The sequence below is a fragment of the Mustela lutreola genome, chromosome 10, assembly GCF_030435805.1.
Source record: "Mustela lutreola isolate mMusLut2 chromosome 10, mMusLut2.pri, whole genome shotgun sequence".
In the NCBI taxonomy this organism is placed as follows: Eukaryota; Metazoa; Chordata; class Mammalia; order Carnivora; family Mustelidae; genus Mustela; species Mustela lutreola.
This window is the reverse complement of record NC_081299.1, coordinates 64642260-64654943: the sequence shown is the minus strand read 5'-3', so window position 1 is coordinate 64654943 and position 12684 is coordinate 64642260. Positions and strand designations below refer to the sequence as shown.

At 40.1% G+C, this 12684-nt stretch overlaps 1 protein-coding gene and 1 long non-coding RNA gene across 3 annotated transcripts in view; one reads left to right on the top strand and one right to left on the bottom strand.

The window, feature by feature from the left end:
• The window catches only part of LOC131810170 (uncharacterized), a 37095-nt gene extending 34676 nt beyond the window's left edge, over positions 1-2419 (top strand). The window contains exon 3 of the long non-coding RNA XR_009345459.1: positions 931-2419. This is a non-coding gene — a long non-coding RNA (uncharacterized LOC131810170). The remainder of the gene's footprint in view (positions 1-930) is intronic.
• The window catches only part of AK5 (adenylate kinase 5), a 242553-nt gene that overhangs the window by 88033 nt on the left and 141836 nt on the right, over positions 1-12684 (bottom strand). The window lies entirely within an intron of this gene.

Below are 12684 nucleotides of genomic sequence, written 5' to 3'. Positions count from 1 at the left end.
GGGCCAAGTCACTTAATACCTCTGTCTCAACTGAAACTTGGGGGCCGGAAGTGGCGTTGTTAGGATACTCGAATAATGCTTAGCATTATGACAGATTTAGAGCAGGTACTTACTAGTTTTAGGTATTATTATTGTTCTGCATGCACTGTTATTTTATCTTATCTAGCCCTCTCCAAACCGCTATTTTGAAAGCGAGGAAACTCTAGCACAAAGAAATTCAAGGCTGCACGATGAGTAACTAGCAGAAATAGAACTCCAACCCAGGCAGTCCGACTCCTCAGCCTATGGTTTTAACTACTGTGCACCCCTGGTTGTAACGGAGAGCACCCCCTCTGGCTGACGATGAGGCATTCCTTCCCACTTCAGGGTCCATGACTGACAGGAACTTAATATGTTTCACTCCTAACGGGGTTACGTTTTTAAAGAACACTCCTATGCCCTATGAAATTCTTCATTCTCCTCATAGAGAAAGTATGTCTGATTACCCTCCTATATTGTATCAGGCATTATGCAAAGAACTGAATTTAATAAAGTAGACATTGTCTACATTGTCTGTGTCCGAGGGTTTCATCTACTAGAGGAGAAAGACACGTACACAGAAAGCCATAATCCAGGTGACAAGAGCTATGCTGAAAATAGCAACAAGGGCTGTTCAAAGTTAGGGAAGTCTGCCCCAAACTTCTAGAATGTTATTGGAATCCCAAACACATTCTTTGTTTTTACTATTTTAGTCTTTTCTTGGGGTCCTTTAAAAACTAAGTGGTAATATTGTTCCCTCATGTGTTTTCTCTCTACATTCAAAAGAGGACATGAGAAATGTACAGTTAATAATCACGTCTGCAAAACTGCATCTACAGTGTTTTCCATTTGATAGAATGCCTTGATAGAAATCAGCTCTTTTATCTTCACATTATTGTCTTCATTTTATAGATTTGCAAACTGAGGCTCAGAGTAGTAAGCCGATGTGCCAACATCACCAAGCCATGAAGTGGCAGAACCAGAACTCAGACCCATTCAGACTCCAAGCTTGGGGTCTTCACGTGCTGGAGCCACAGCCGCCATCCCAAATCAAAAGAGGGATTCCCTAGGAAAACTGATATACGGATATACACTGTGATCCAACACCCCATAGAAAGAGGAAGATCATCAGTAAGTGGGTGATGAATACTGCTGCTTGGTAACCGACTCCAAAGACCAAAGGGTACCCTCATCCCATGGGTCCCTGCCACTTGCATTGAAGTCTGTGCAAACCTCTGCTTTTCAGGTCGGGTTCTCTCTCCCCACCCCTACTTCTGTAATTACGCCGTAATCCGAGAAGCTTGTTTGGTTTCCCACTAATGACAGTTTCCTGTTTTTGAGGCTCCAAGGCACATCAGGTGACAGATCATACACAGTTCTTATTTCCATCCCTTTATTAGGCAGGGATACTATTGTGTTAGCACAAATATTTTCATTGTGCCTTCAAAATGACAAGGTATTCAAGATTACTCCAGCTAATAGGATGTCACAGGAGTTTGTGAGATTAATGACCAAACCTGTCTGACAAGAATAATAGGGTTTTTGAAAAGAGGAAAGCAATCGGTCTCTACCGATCAGCCTTTCATATGTTTTTACCTCGGGAGCATATTCTACTGCCTTGAAATGAGGAATTCTATCAGTTCTTATTACCTTCTGCAAAGATTTGTCGCATAGTCCTGTGAGGGGCACGCTAGACGTGCATAGTGATGAGGCATTTACTTTACATTTTCAGAGTGTGGAAATCTATTGAACTCCAGCCCAAATTGGCAACCTATGCGATATAATATTGCTGTTGAATATTTAATGTCTACACTGAAAATACGAAGGACATCTCTGACTCTGTCAGGGGTCAAGAATAGTGGAAATATATTCTGATTAACTTATGACATTTACAAACAGGATTAGTCTTTCTTCTTCCAGAATCAATTAGCTCCAACTCCCCATGGCCCATGAAGACAGCCAAGGAGAGCTGGCGGCTGCAACCCACAGCAGGTATTTCTGTGTTGGTGCTTGGGAAAAGCTAGATTTACAACTTTCTGATCTTGGTTCCTCTCCAGTGTCTCTCCTTTATTATTTCAGTGGGCCACCAACAGTTTTTGCTACCAAGAAACAAGTACTTACTGCAGAGCTGAGAGGGAAAACTGGCCATTCTTTTTTTCTAGCTTCAGCTGGGCCTTTGTAGGACTTGCCACAAAAGCTTGATCTGCACATTAGAACAGGACTCAGCATGGCGGCTACAAGTTAATAAGTGCCCAAATTATGAAAACTGCCTTGTTACTCAACTATACTGGTTTGGGAATACCAGTGTTTGAACCAGCCTTACAAATACAAACCAACACATGCTTTGGCTCAATGAAGTTGTTCTTGATTTAGAAGGTAAATATCACTTTGTTAATTCAGTGTATACACACACACACACACACACACACACAAAATGAGTAAAATCATAATGCCACATTCCCCAGCCAGAACAGATAACAGGGTTTGTGTGTCTATTTTACATTATTATTATTATTATTATTATTTATTATTATTAAAAAGTCTATTTTGATTCTGACGGTGTCCCTGTCACAGGAGAGTAGGCACAGAACAATTACATCATAGGGTCCTCCTTTCTGAGAAGGAAAGAAAGAAAAGGATGGTTTACGGTGCCAGGCATCCTTCCGTAGATTCTCACTTAACCTATTCTTTTAAAGATTTTATGTATTATTTTAGAGAGAGAGTGAGTGGGGAGAGTAGTAGAAGGGGAGGTAGAGGGAAAGGGAAAGAATCTCAAACAGAAAATGAGGCCAGGGCTCGATCCATGACCCAGAGATCATGACCTGAGTGGAAATCAAGAGTTGAACCTTCGACCAACTAAGCCACCCAGGTGCCCCTTGTTTAATCTAAATAGCCTGTAAGGAATTACGTCCATCTTTATAGGTGAAGACACTCAGGCTTGAAGAGATTAAGTAACTTGGACCTCCATACATGCAACATTGGCTCTAAACCAGGTCTGACTGCCTCCAAGGTCTGTGTTCTTTTTCATAACGGTTGTGCCTAGGAGACCATCAAGGACTGACAGGAGACAGTCTATAATGAAATACGAGATTAAATATAATCAAGTGCTAGGACGGAGGGGTATAAGCCTCAAGTGCTCCTGCTGTTCAGTGGGGCAGGCAAGAAATGAATGTTTACTTTTATTATTAGAGAAGAGCTCAAGGAAGAAGGAGGAGGATTTGAAATCCTTGCAGGATTGCCAGGATTGCAGGATAAAATATCCTTTTTAATAAAGAGTTAGCTCATATTTGTGACATAGTGTTATATTTTTTTTTTTTTTTTTTAAAGATTTATTTATTTATTTATTTGACAGAGAGAAACCACAAGTAGGCAGAGAGGCAGGCAGAGAGAGAGAGAGAGAGAGAGGAGGAAGCAGGCTCCCTGCTGAGCAGAGAGCCCGATGCGGGACTCGATCCCAGGACCCTGAGATCATGACCTGAGCCGAAGGCAGCGGCTTAACCACTGAGCCACCCAGGCGCCCCATAGTGTTATATTTTTAAAGAAGTCAAAGGTACTGCCAGTTCTTCTGGACTTTGCCCCCTGACTGTCTTCTGCCCACTTTCCTTCTTGTCCTGGGCCCACCAGGGCTGATGCTGTGCTCTCTCTGCTTGCAGTACATATTGGGTACAACTCCAACTCTCTGTGCCCCAAGGGAGTTCCACAGCACTCTGTATCATTAGTGTCTAGAAGAGTGTCTAGCACCAATATGGTACCCAATAAGCATTTCCTAAATGAATGGAAAGAAAAAAAAAAGGGGAGAAGGATAGATCAGTCAAGATAAATTTCTAGGCACAAATGTCAAATGGAGTCCCTGACTGCTTGCCAGGTCTGCTGTGTTTCCTTAGTTCTCTCTCCACTGGATTCTACAAGGCAAACCTCTACTTGCTTCAAATCTCAGCGTCTCTCAACAGATGGCTCTGCCTCTGCAAGACATCTGACAGGAACATATTAACTTCCCACATTACACACCTGACCTCAGAACCCAATCCTCCTGCATTCAGAGGAACCTTCTGTCTTGTATATTTTCCTTCTCCCTAACGAGTGGATCCTTCCTGTGAGCTTTTAAACATGTTCAGTTGACTTCTATTACAAACTAACAAAGAACAACTTCCCCAACAGTGCTTTGTAAGGTCAACAGTTTCCTCCATGTTTCTATATACAATGGCCATTTTCCATTCTCCCTCTTGATCGTCTCATCAACATTTGACCCTCTCTGCTTCTTGAAATACTGTTTTGTTTGGTTTTTGGAACACTGCATTCCTCTGACTTTCCTCCTGTCTCTCTAACAGCTCCTTTGACATCTTTTTCCTGCCCCATCTTCCTCTCTACCTGGTCCTTAAATGTCCTCATTGCTCAGTGGTACACCCTCTTCTCTTCTCGTCTGTTCTCTTTAAGTACCCTCTCCATATGCAGCTTCACATTCTACCTATATTCAGAAGCTCACAAATAATCTATTTCCAGCCCAGATCTTTCCTCTGAGCACCAGATTTGTATATTCAATTGTTCACTTGAATTCTCTACTTGGATACATTAAGGCATTTTGAACTCACATGTCTAAAATTACACTCATGCTCTTTCCTTTCAGAACTGGTGTTTTCTTAGTGTTCTTTCTCAGTGAATGCCACTACCATCTACCCAGCTGTACAAGTTAGAAACCAAGCATTTTTTTCCAAGGTTCATTCCCTGTTGGCTCCCATATCCATTTTAATAGGAAGTTCTGTTAATTTTGCCTCACAAGTACCTCTCAAATAAATCCCTTTCTGTCTGTCTCTTCCACCATTTTGGTGCAAGGCACTACCTGTCGTCTCTTTTCAGGACCGCTGAATCCGCCCTAGAGCCACGCTTGCCTTCCTTCAATGTGTTCTTCACATTGCAGCAAGAGCAATCTTTTTAAAATTTTTTTTAGAAGATTATTTATTTATTCATTTTACAGAGAGAGACAGAGAGAGATTGAGAATGCATACAAGTAGGGGGAGTGACAGGCAGAGGGAGAAGCAGGCTCCCCACTGAGCAGGGAGCCCAATGTGGGGCTTGATGCCATTACCCTGAGATCATGACCCAGGCCAAAAGCAGACTCTTCCCAACTGAGCCACCCAGGCGCCCCAAGAGCAATTAAAAAAAAAAAAAAGAAATGTAATTATGTTACATAGACTCCCCCGTATACTCCTGCCATAAACAAAACAAAACAACTCTTCAAGGCTTCCCACGGATCTTAGAATCAAGTCAAAACACATAGCTGCTCTACAAAGACCACTCTCCAGGCTCCTCTCATATCACAGACCATAATGAGGGAAGAAGACAAAAAAAAAAAAAAAAAAAAAGAGGCCATAGAAGTGGCATAAGCCAAGGGATCTGAAAGTTTTAAGAAAGTAGAAAGTGTCATCAGTGTTTTGGATTCTATACATTGTAAATGACTTACTGACTTGGCAGTAATGAGATGATTTTTGATAGTCTCTTAGAGAAACAGGGTAGGCAGAAGCTGGTTTCCAGGGTAGATTGGGAGGTAAAGTCATGGAGCAGAGGAACTGACTTTGTTTTTACAGTTTGGTTTTGAGGGAAAATGGAGAAAAAAGATAGTCTCCCACTTGGGCTTCCCATGACACTTGGTGCTGCTGACTGCTCCTTTCTTCAAAGTAGAAATGTTGGGTTGTTAGATAGAGAAAAAGAAAGATACTTTGAGGATGAGAGCCTTGAGAAAGATGGAGCCATATCAGTTAATGTATCAAGGTCCTAGAGAGGTGGAAGCAGTGGGATCAAGGACTTGGATAAACAGTGAGCCTGGACCCACTTGGTTGTTCAGAGCATATTCATTAAGGATTGTTACGTCTTCTTGAATACTGATGCCTCTCTTCTTTATCCCTGATAAATTTATTTGGTCTTAAGTTTGCTCTGTCTGAAATTCATATAGCTTCTCTTGTTTTGTTTTGGTTAGGGATAGCATGGTGTATTTTTCTCCATCTGTTTACATTACTTTACAAGTGTCTTTATACTTAAGTAGGTTTCTTGGAGACAACATGTATTTGGGTCTCATTTTTTTGAACCACTCTGAAAATCCCTGTCTTTTACTTAGTATTTTTATATTGCTGACATTTCTGTTTATTTGTTCATTTATTTTTTTTTAGTAATCTTTACACCCAACGTGGGGCTTGAGCTCCTGATCCCAAGATAAAGAGTTGCATGCTCTTCTGACTGAGACAGCCAGATGTCCCATGATCACTGACATTTAAAGTGTTTGTTGATACAGTTGGATTAATATCTCCACATTTGTTACTGTTTTCTATTTATTGCCCATTTTCTTTGTTTCTATTTTTGGCTTCCAATCCTTTTCTGCCTTCATTGTTTTAACTGAGCTTTAAATCATTTAATTGAGATTTTAAATGATTCTATTTTCTCTCCTTTCTTAGAATATCAATTATTCTTCTTTTTAAACTTTTTAGTGGCTGCCCTAGAGTTTGCAATATACATTTAAAAGAACCCAAGTCAACTTTCAAATAAGTGGACAGTGAGAATGGCTTATAATAACAAAATATTCTTAATTCTTCCTGCCATGCCTTGTATCATTGCTGTATTCATTTCACTTACACATAAGCATGCATAATTGAACACATCATTGCTATTATTATTTTGAACAAACTATTATCTGTTAGATCAACTGAGAATTAAAAAAAATAAAAGTTTTCATTTTACCTTCATTTATTCATTCTCTAATATTTTTCCTTTCTTTATTATGTAGATGCCAATTCCTAATCTAAATCACTTCCTTTCCCTTTAGAGAATTTCTTTTAATATTTCTTGCAAGGCAGGTCTATTGGCAACAAACTCCCTCAAATTTTGTTTGAGGAAGTGTTTTGCTCTTTCACTTTTGAAACATAATTTTGTAGGATACAGAATTCCAGGTTTAAACATTTTTTTCCCTTTATACACTAAGTATTTTACTCTACTCTCTTTCTTTCTTGCATATTTTCTGAGAAGTTGAATGTCTTTCTTATCTTTGCTTCTCTATAAGTAAGGTGTATTTTTTCTCATGCTTTTTTCAAGACTTTTCTTTATCTTTTTTTTTTTTTTTGCAGTTTGAATATATTTATATATTTCATCTTTTGTAATTGTCTCATGGTTCTTGAATGTTCTGGGTTTTTGTTTGTTTGTTTTTGTTTTCTGTCTTCTATCTCTGTACCTTTTGGTTTTGGAAGTTTTTATTGTCATATCCTCAAGTTCAGATTTTCTTCCTTAGCCACGTCCAGCTTACTAATGAGCCTATCAAAGGCATTTTTCATTTCTGTTATAGTGTTTTTGATCTCTGGCATTTCTTTTTGGCATTTCTTAGGATTTCCATCTCTCTGCTTACATTACCTTGCATATTATTCATTCTTGTATGTTGTCTGCTTTTTCCACTTAAGCCCTCAACATGATTCATCATACTTTTTAGAAAAAATCCTGTTCTGACAAGTCCAGTAACCTGCCATTTATTACTCTTGTTCTCATGCTTTTCAAATGTGTTTCTGTCTTCTAGTATGCCTTGTAATTTTTTGTTGAAAGGTGGACATGATGTACTACATAAAAGAAACTGAAATATATAAACTTTTAGTAATGTAGTGGTAAGGTGAGGGGGCAAAGGAAACATTCTGTGAAATACAGAGAGACCTATGATTAGGTCTTAGTCTTTTGGTGAGCTCCTGGACTATGAACTTCACCAGTGTATCTTAGGTTTTCCCCCCTTTTAGGTGGGACAGGATAGTTAGGGTGTGGGGGCCAGAGTTAGGTATTTTTGTTCTCCCAGGTAGGGTAGGTTCTGATAAAATCCCAGCAAGTTAGGTTCTAATAAAATAGTTTCTTCTGGGAGCAGGACTTATTAAGAACAGAGGGCTCTGATGTATTTCAAAATGGTTCCTTTCCCCCCTTTCCCCCTTGCCAGAAGCACTAAATGATTTTTCTTTGCTATTCACGCTGAGGACCTGATAGAGCTCCTGGAGATAAAACTCACGAAAGTGTGGGGACCCCTATGATTGGCTCCCCCTGGGGTTTTTAACTTTTATACCTGCCCACACTGAGCCTCCCATAATTTGTCAATTACAGTTAGGTTTTCCTACACTGGCATTGGTCCTGGTGAGGTTCTTGCTTATGGGTTTCTACTCTTTTGATTATTATTATTATTATTTTTTTGACTCTGCCTGTCTGTCTCTCCAATTTCTGGTACAGTGGTTTGCCTTGTGACCTCACGAGTCTCTGAGAGATCTAAGAACTGTTGAGTTTTCAGTCTATTCAGCTTTTTATGTGTTAGGAAACACGGATTATGATTATGTTCCTACATGCCAGAATGAAAAGCAGAAGTGCTCAATTAGCATTCCTTTAGCTAAGGACATAGGGGCCTTTGTCAAACACAGAAAGGCAGTGATGTCTGAAAAGTTCAGTCCAACCTGGGTTTGGGGGAGGGGAAAGAAGGGTTTACATTTATGGAGCATTTGTTCTGTACAAGGTCCCCTACCCTGTGTTCCTCTCCCAACAGTACTTCCAAGTGAGGTTATCACCACCATTTTCTAGAAGAGGAAACCCAGGCTCAGAAGAGTTATTAGCATGAGTTAACAAGTTATCAAAAATTACATATTCAGAAGAAGAACTGAAGACATTTTATGGGCTTTTAAAAGTGGACTGTTATTGGGGATATGCTGCATGTCAGGCTGTGTGGCAGGCATAGAGGACAACTAGAAGAGAACACAATCCCTTCAATGCCAGAGAATATTACAACATAGGGTGTCCTGGGCTCCCTGAGAAGGTGAACTGAACATGTAACAAGAGAAAGGCTTCCTTGAGAAGAAGCATGGCCTTGATGGTGCATGAGTGTGGTTATCTGGGATAGGCATGATATGGTTGGGGAAGCTTCCACACGGAGAAAAGGGACCGTGTAAATCACAATCCACTTGGGGGAATTGAAGATGCCTTAATGTAGCTGGAGCGCAAAAAGTGTTTAAGAAGCAGGATCCCATGACTGGCTTTGTTTTTCAACAATACCATTATGAGGGGTGAGGAGGCTGGGGCAGGGAGACTGGTTAGGAGACTATCTCTGTGATCCCAGGGAGGAAGGCTAAGGGAACCAACCAGGGCTGTGGCAGTGGCACCAGAGTGAAAGGACCGATTTCTGTACAGGAGAACTGACTGGCTTCTTGACCAAACTGATGTAGGGTGGGGGAGAAAGGAAGGAGACTATGAAGACATCCTGTCTCTGGCTTGAGCAGCTGGCAGGCTGAAGGTATCATTAACAGAAATAGGGAAAACAGAAGGACAAGCAGATTTTGTGGGGGAGGATGGGGATTTTGGGTCTGGATGTGTTGAGTTTGAGAGGCACATGGGAAATCCAAGCAGTGCTGTTTAGCAGGCAGACATACGCAATGGGAACTCACCTGGGTGCCCTGAGTGGAGTAGATCGTGGCTGTGGTTGAGCTTTTTAAAGGAGAACATGTTCAGTGAGGACTAAAGGGGCCACAGATGCCGGGAAACATTCACATTTAAAGAAGGGACCAGCAGAGAGCAGTTCAGCAAGGACACCAAGAACTAGTAGATTGACAAGTAGGAGGAGCGCCGAGAGAGTGAACACAGAACAGGGCAAGAGATACGTGGCTGAGGCTGACTCAGTGCTCACCAAATTCATCCCTGCATTCCTGGATGTCTAAGCAAGCTCCTTTTGCCAGCCTTGCTGTATGTGGGAAGGGCCAGGGACTGCGGCTGCCTACCAAATTCATGTAATTAAGAGCAGGTCCATCTTCCAAAAGATCCATGATCCCTTGCCTTCCAGAGGCTTCATATAGAGGAGCCTCTGGAAGGCAAGTGCTCAGATTTGGAGTTTTATTTGTTACTACAGCAGACCCCGGCCTGTCTGTGCTGGTCCTGGCTCTGGAGTCAGATGGCTGTGTCTGAATTCTGTCTTTACCTCTTGCCAGCTGTGTAGCTTTGAATAAACTGCTTAATTTCTCTGTATCTCAGTTTCCTTATTGGAAAGGACTATAATAATAATATATTATTATATGACAACATAATAACTATATAATTATAATGATAAAATAATCATATAAAAATATAAAATAATTATATTTTTATATATTATATGAAATATATAAATAAAATTTATACCACAAATATAATAATATAAATCAATAAAATTTATATTATAAATAAAATAATTATATTTTATATAATATAAAATGATATGATAATAATAGAATGAATGACAATATTTTCATAAACTATAACACTATTATAATAATATCTAATTCCTATAATTGAGGATAGAATGAGGTAATGAATGTGCAGTATTTAGCGCAGAATAAATAATTTAGAGAGGCGAGAGTCTAAGGGAAAGGAGAGTGTCAGGGACGGGAGGCTGGGAGGATGGTTTACAACTGGGGTCAGCAAACGACGGCCTGCAGGTCACACCCACCACACTGCCCGTTTGGGTACAGCCTTTCGGTTTAAAATGGGTTTTATGTTTTTAAATAGTTGAGATAAATCCCATGAGAGCGATGTGGGTTTCAACTTTCAGTATCAATACATAAAGCGTTACTGGCACCCAGCCGTACGCCTCTGTTTCCACAGGGTTATGGCTTGCCTTTGCTCAACAATCCCTACTGGGACCTACGGCTCACACAGCCTAAGGTATTTACCACACAGCACTTTATGGTAAAAGTTTGGGGAATAAAATGCAGCAGAGGTCCAGAAAGATAACTGAGAAGTGCCGACTGGAACTGGCAATAGATCATCAGCAACCCGGATAGAGGCTTTACTGTGAATGGTAAAAGGAGAAACTAGATTTTGGTGCCAAGCTGATCAAAGTCTGTCTCCTCACTCCCCAGCTCACAGGCTGGGCTGTCTTGGGAGGCGTCTTAACTTCCGTGAGCTTCTGTGTCCTCTGCTATAAACTGGGGATACATGGAGCTACCTTCTTGAGTTTTTGGAAGGATTAGCAGTAATGTACATAAACCATAACACACAGTGTTTGGCTTATAACGGGTGCTTGAGACATGCAAGCTCTTGACTTTTTTTACTCTACTGTCACCAAAATTGCTGTTCCTTTATAGGTAATGCCTTTTGACTTTTGATATTTTATTTTTATCTTCAGTGTTCTAAGTTTCACATTATATGCCAAGTCCCTGCCAGGTTGTCCCTCTTCAATGAGGCCATCCTATTTAATACTATCCCAACCCCAGCACTCCTAATCCTCTTACCTTATTCTACTTTTCCTTTTCTCGTTGGACTCACCACTTCTGACCTCGAGAGAATTTACTTATTTATCATGTTGATGGTTTAGTATCTGTCTTCTCCACTAGAATGTAAGCGGTTCTTGCCTATTTTTTACAATTACACATTTCAAGTACCTACACAGTATCTGGCATACCGTCGGGGATCAATTAGTATTTGTTAAATGACTAAATGAAAAAAAGAATAGGGAAGAGTTTGGTTTTCGTTGTTTTTATCCTGCTCAGAACCGGATGTGCTCCTTTAACCTGGGGACTTGTGTTGTTTCTCATCTCCGCATAATTCTCAACTATTATCTGTTAAAATAAAAAAATAAATCAAAGAATAAATAAAAGGGAGCCTCTGCTCCATCCCTCCTCTATTTCCTCCTGGAGCTCTTTCTCGAATATGTTGGCCCAATCAATCTATCCTCAGTGACTCCTGAATTGTTTCTTATATTTGACAACTGTTTAGCTTTCTGGTTTATTCTAAGGCGATTTCCTCAGTTCTGTCATTTAGTTTCTTCAGCTGTGTCTAGTCTGCTATTCCACCTGTTAATGGAATTTTTATTTCAATGACAGTACTTTTTGTGCCTAGAATTTCTATTTCTTTCATTTTCCTTCTTGCCTCTTCCTTCCCATTCTTTTCTGTACTTGTTTCATGGTTTATCTTCCTTTTATCTTCTTGAATAGTTTAAGTATTTCTATATTGGAATTTCTTTCAGACTTTCTTGTTTGCTCTAGTTCTTGGGGTGTGAAACCTTCCATTTTTTGAATCAGCTGGTTATCTGGTAATGGTTCATGTCTTTATGCAGCCTGTAATTTTGGATCATGAGCTGCCCTTCAGTAGTGATGTTTGGAATTTGCCTCTGCTAGGGTCTTGGGAATGAGCAACTGAAAAGGCTCCTAAAATCTATCACTGAGTGGCCTGTCCTTGGAGGCTGTTAGGAGGCAGTATGGCACAGATGTGAGGAAATGTGCCCTAAGTTCACTTCCCCACTGTGAAACTATTTTTAACTGTGGGCAAATTATTCTTTGAGTCTTTATTTTCTTATCTATAAAATAAAGATAATAATTCCTATTTCCTAGAGCTGTTGTAAGGGATTAGTGAGAGAATAAAACTAAGGAACTTGGCACAATGTTCGGTATGTATTAAGGGTTAATAAATGCTAAAAATAGAAATACACAGTACTATTATATCACTTGTCAATATTTTCTCTTTGCTATTTAATATAAAAGAAAGAACTTAAAGCTCATGAAAATGGCTTCTTTCCTTTTTTTAAAAAAAGATTTTATTACTTATTTGAGAGAGAGAGAGAGTGAGTGAGAGCGTGTGCATGTGAGAGAGCACCAGCGGGGTAGAGAGGCAGAGGGAGAGGGAGAAGCAGACTCCTCAAACTGAGCA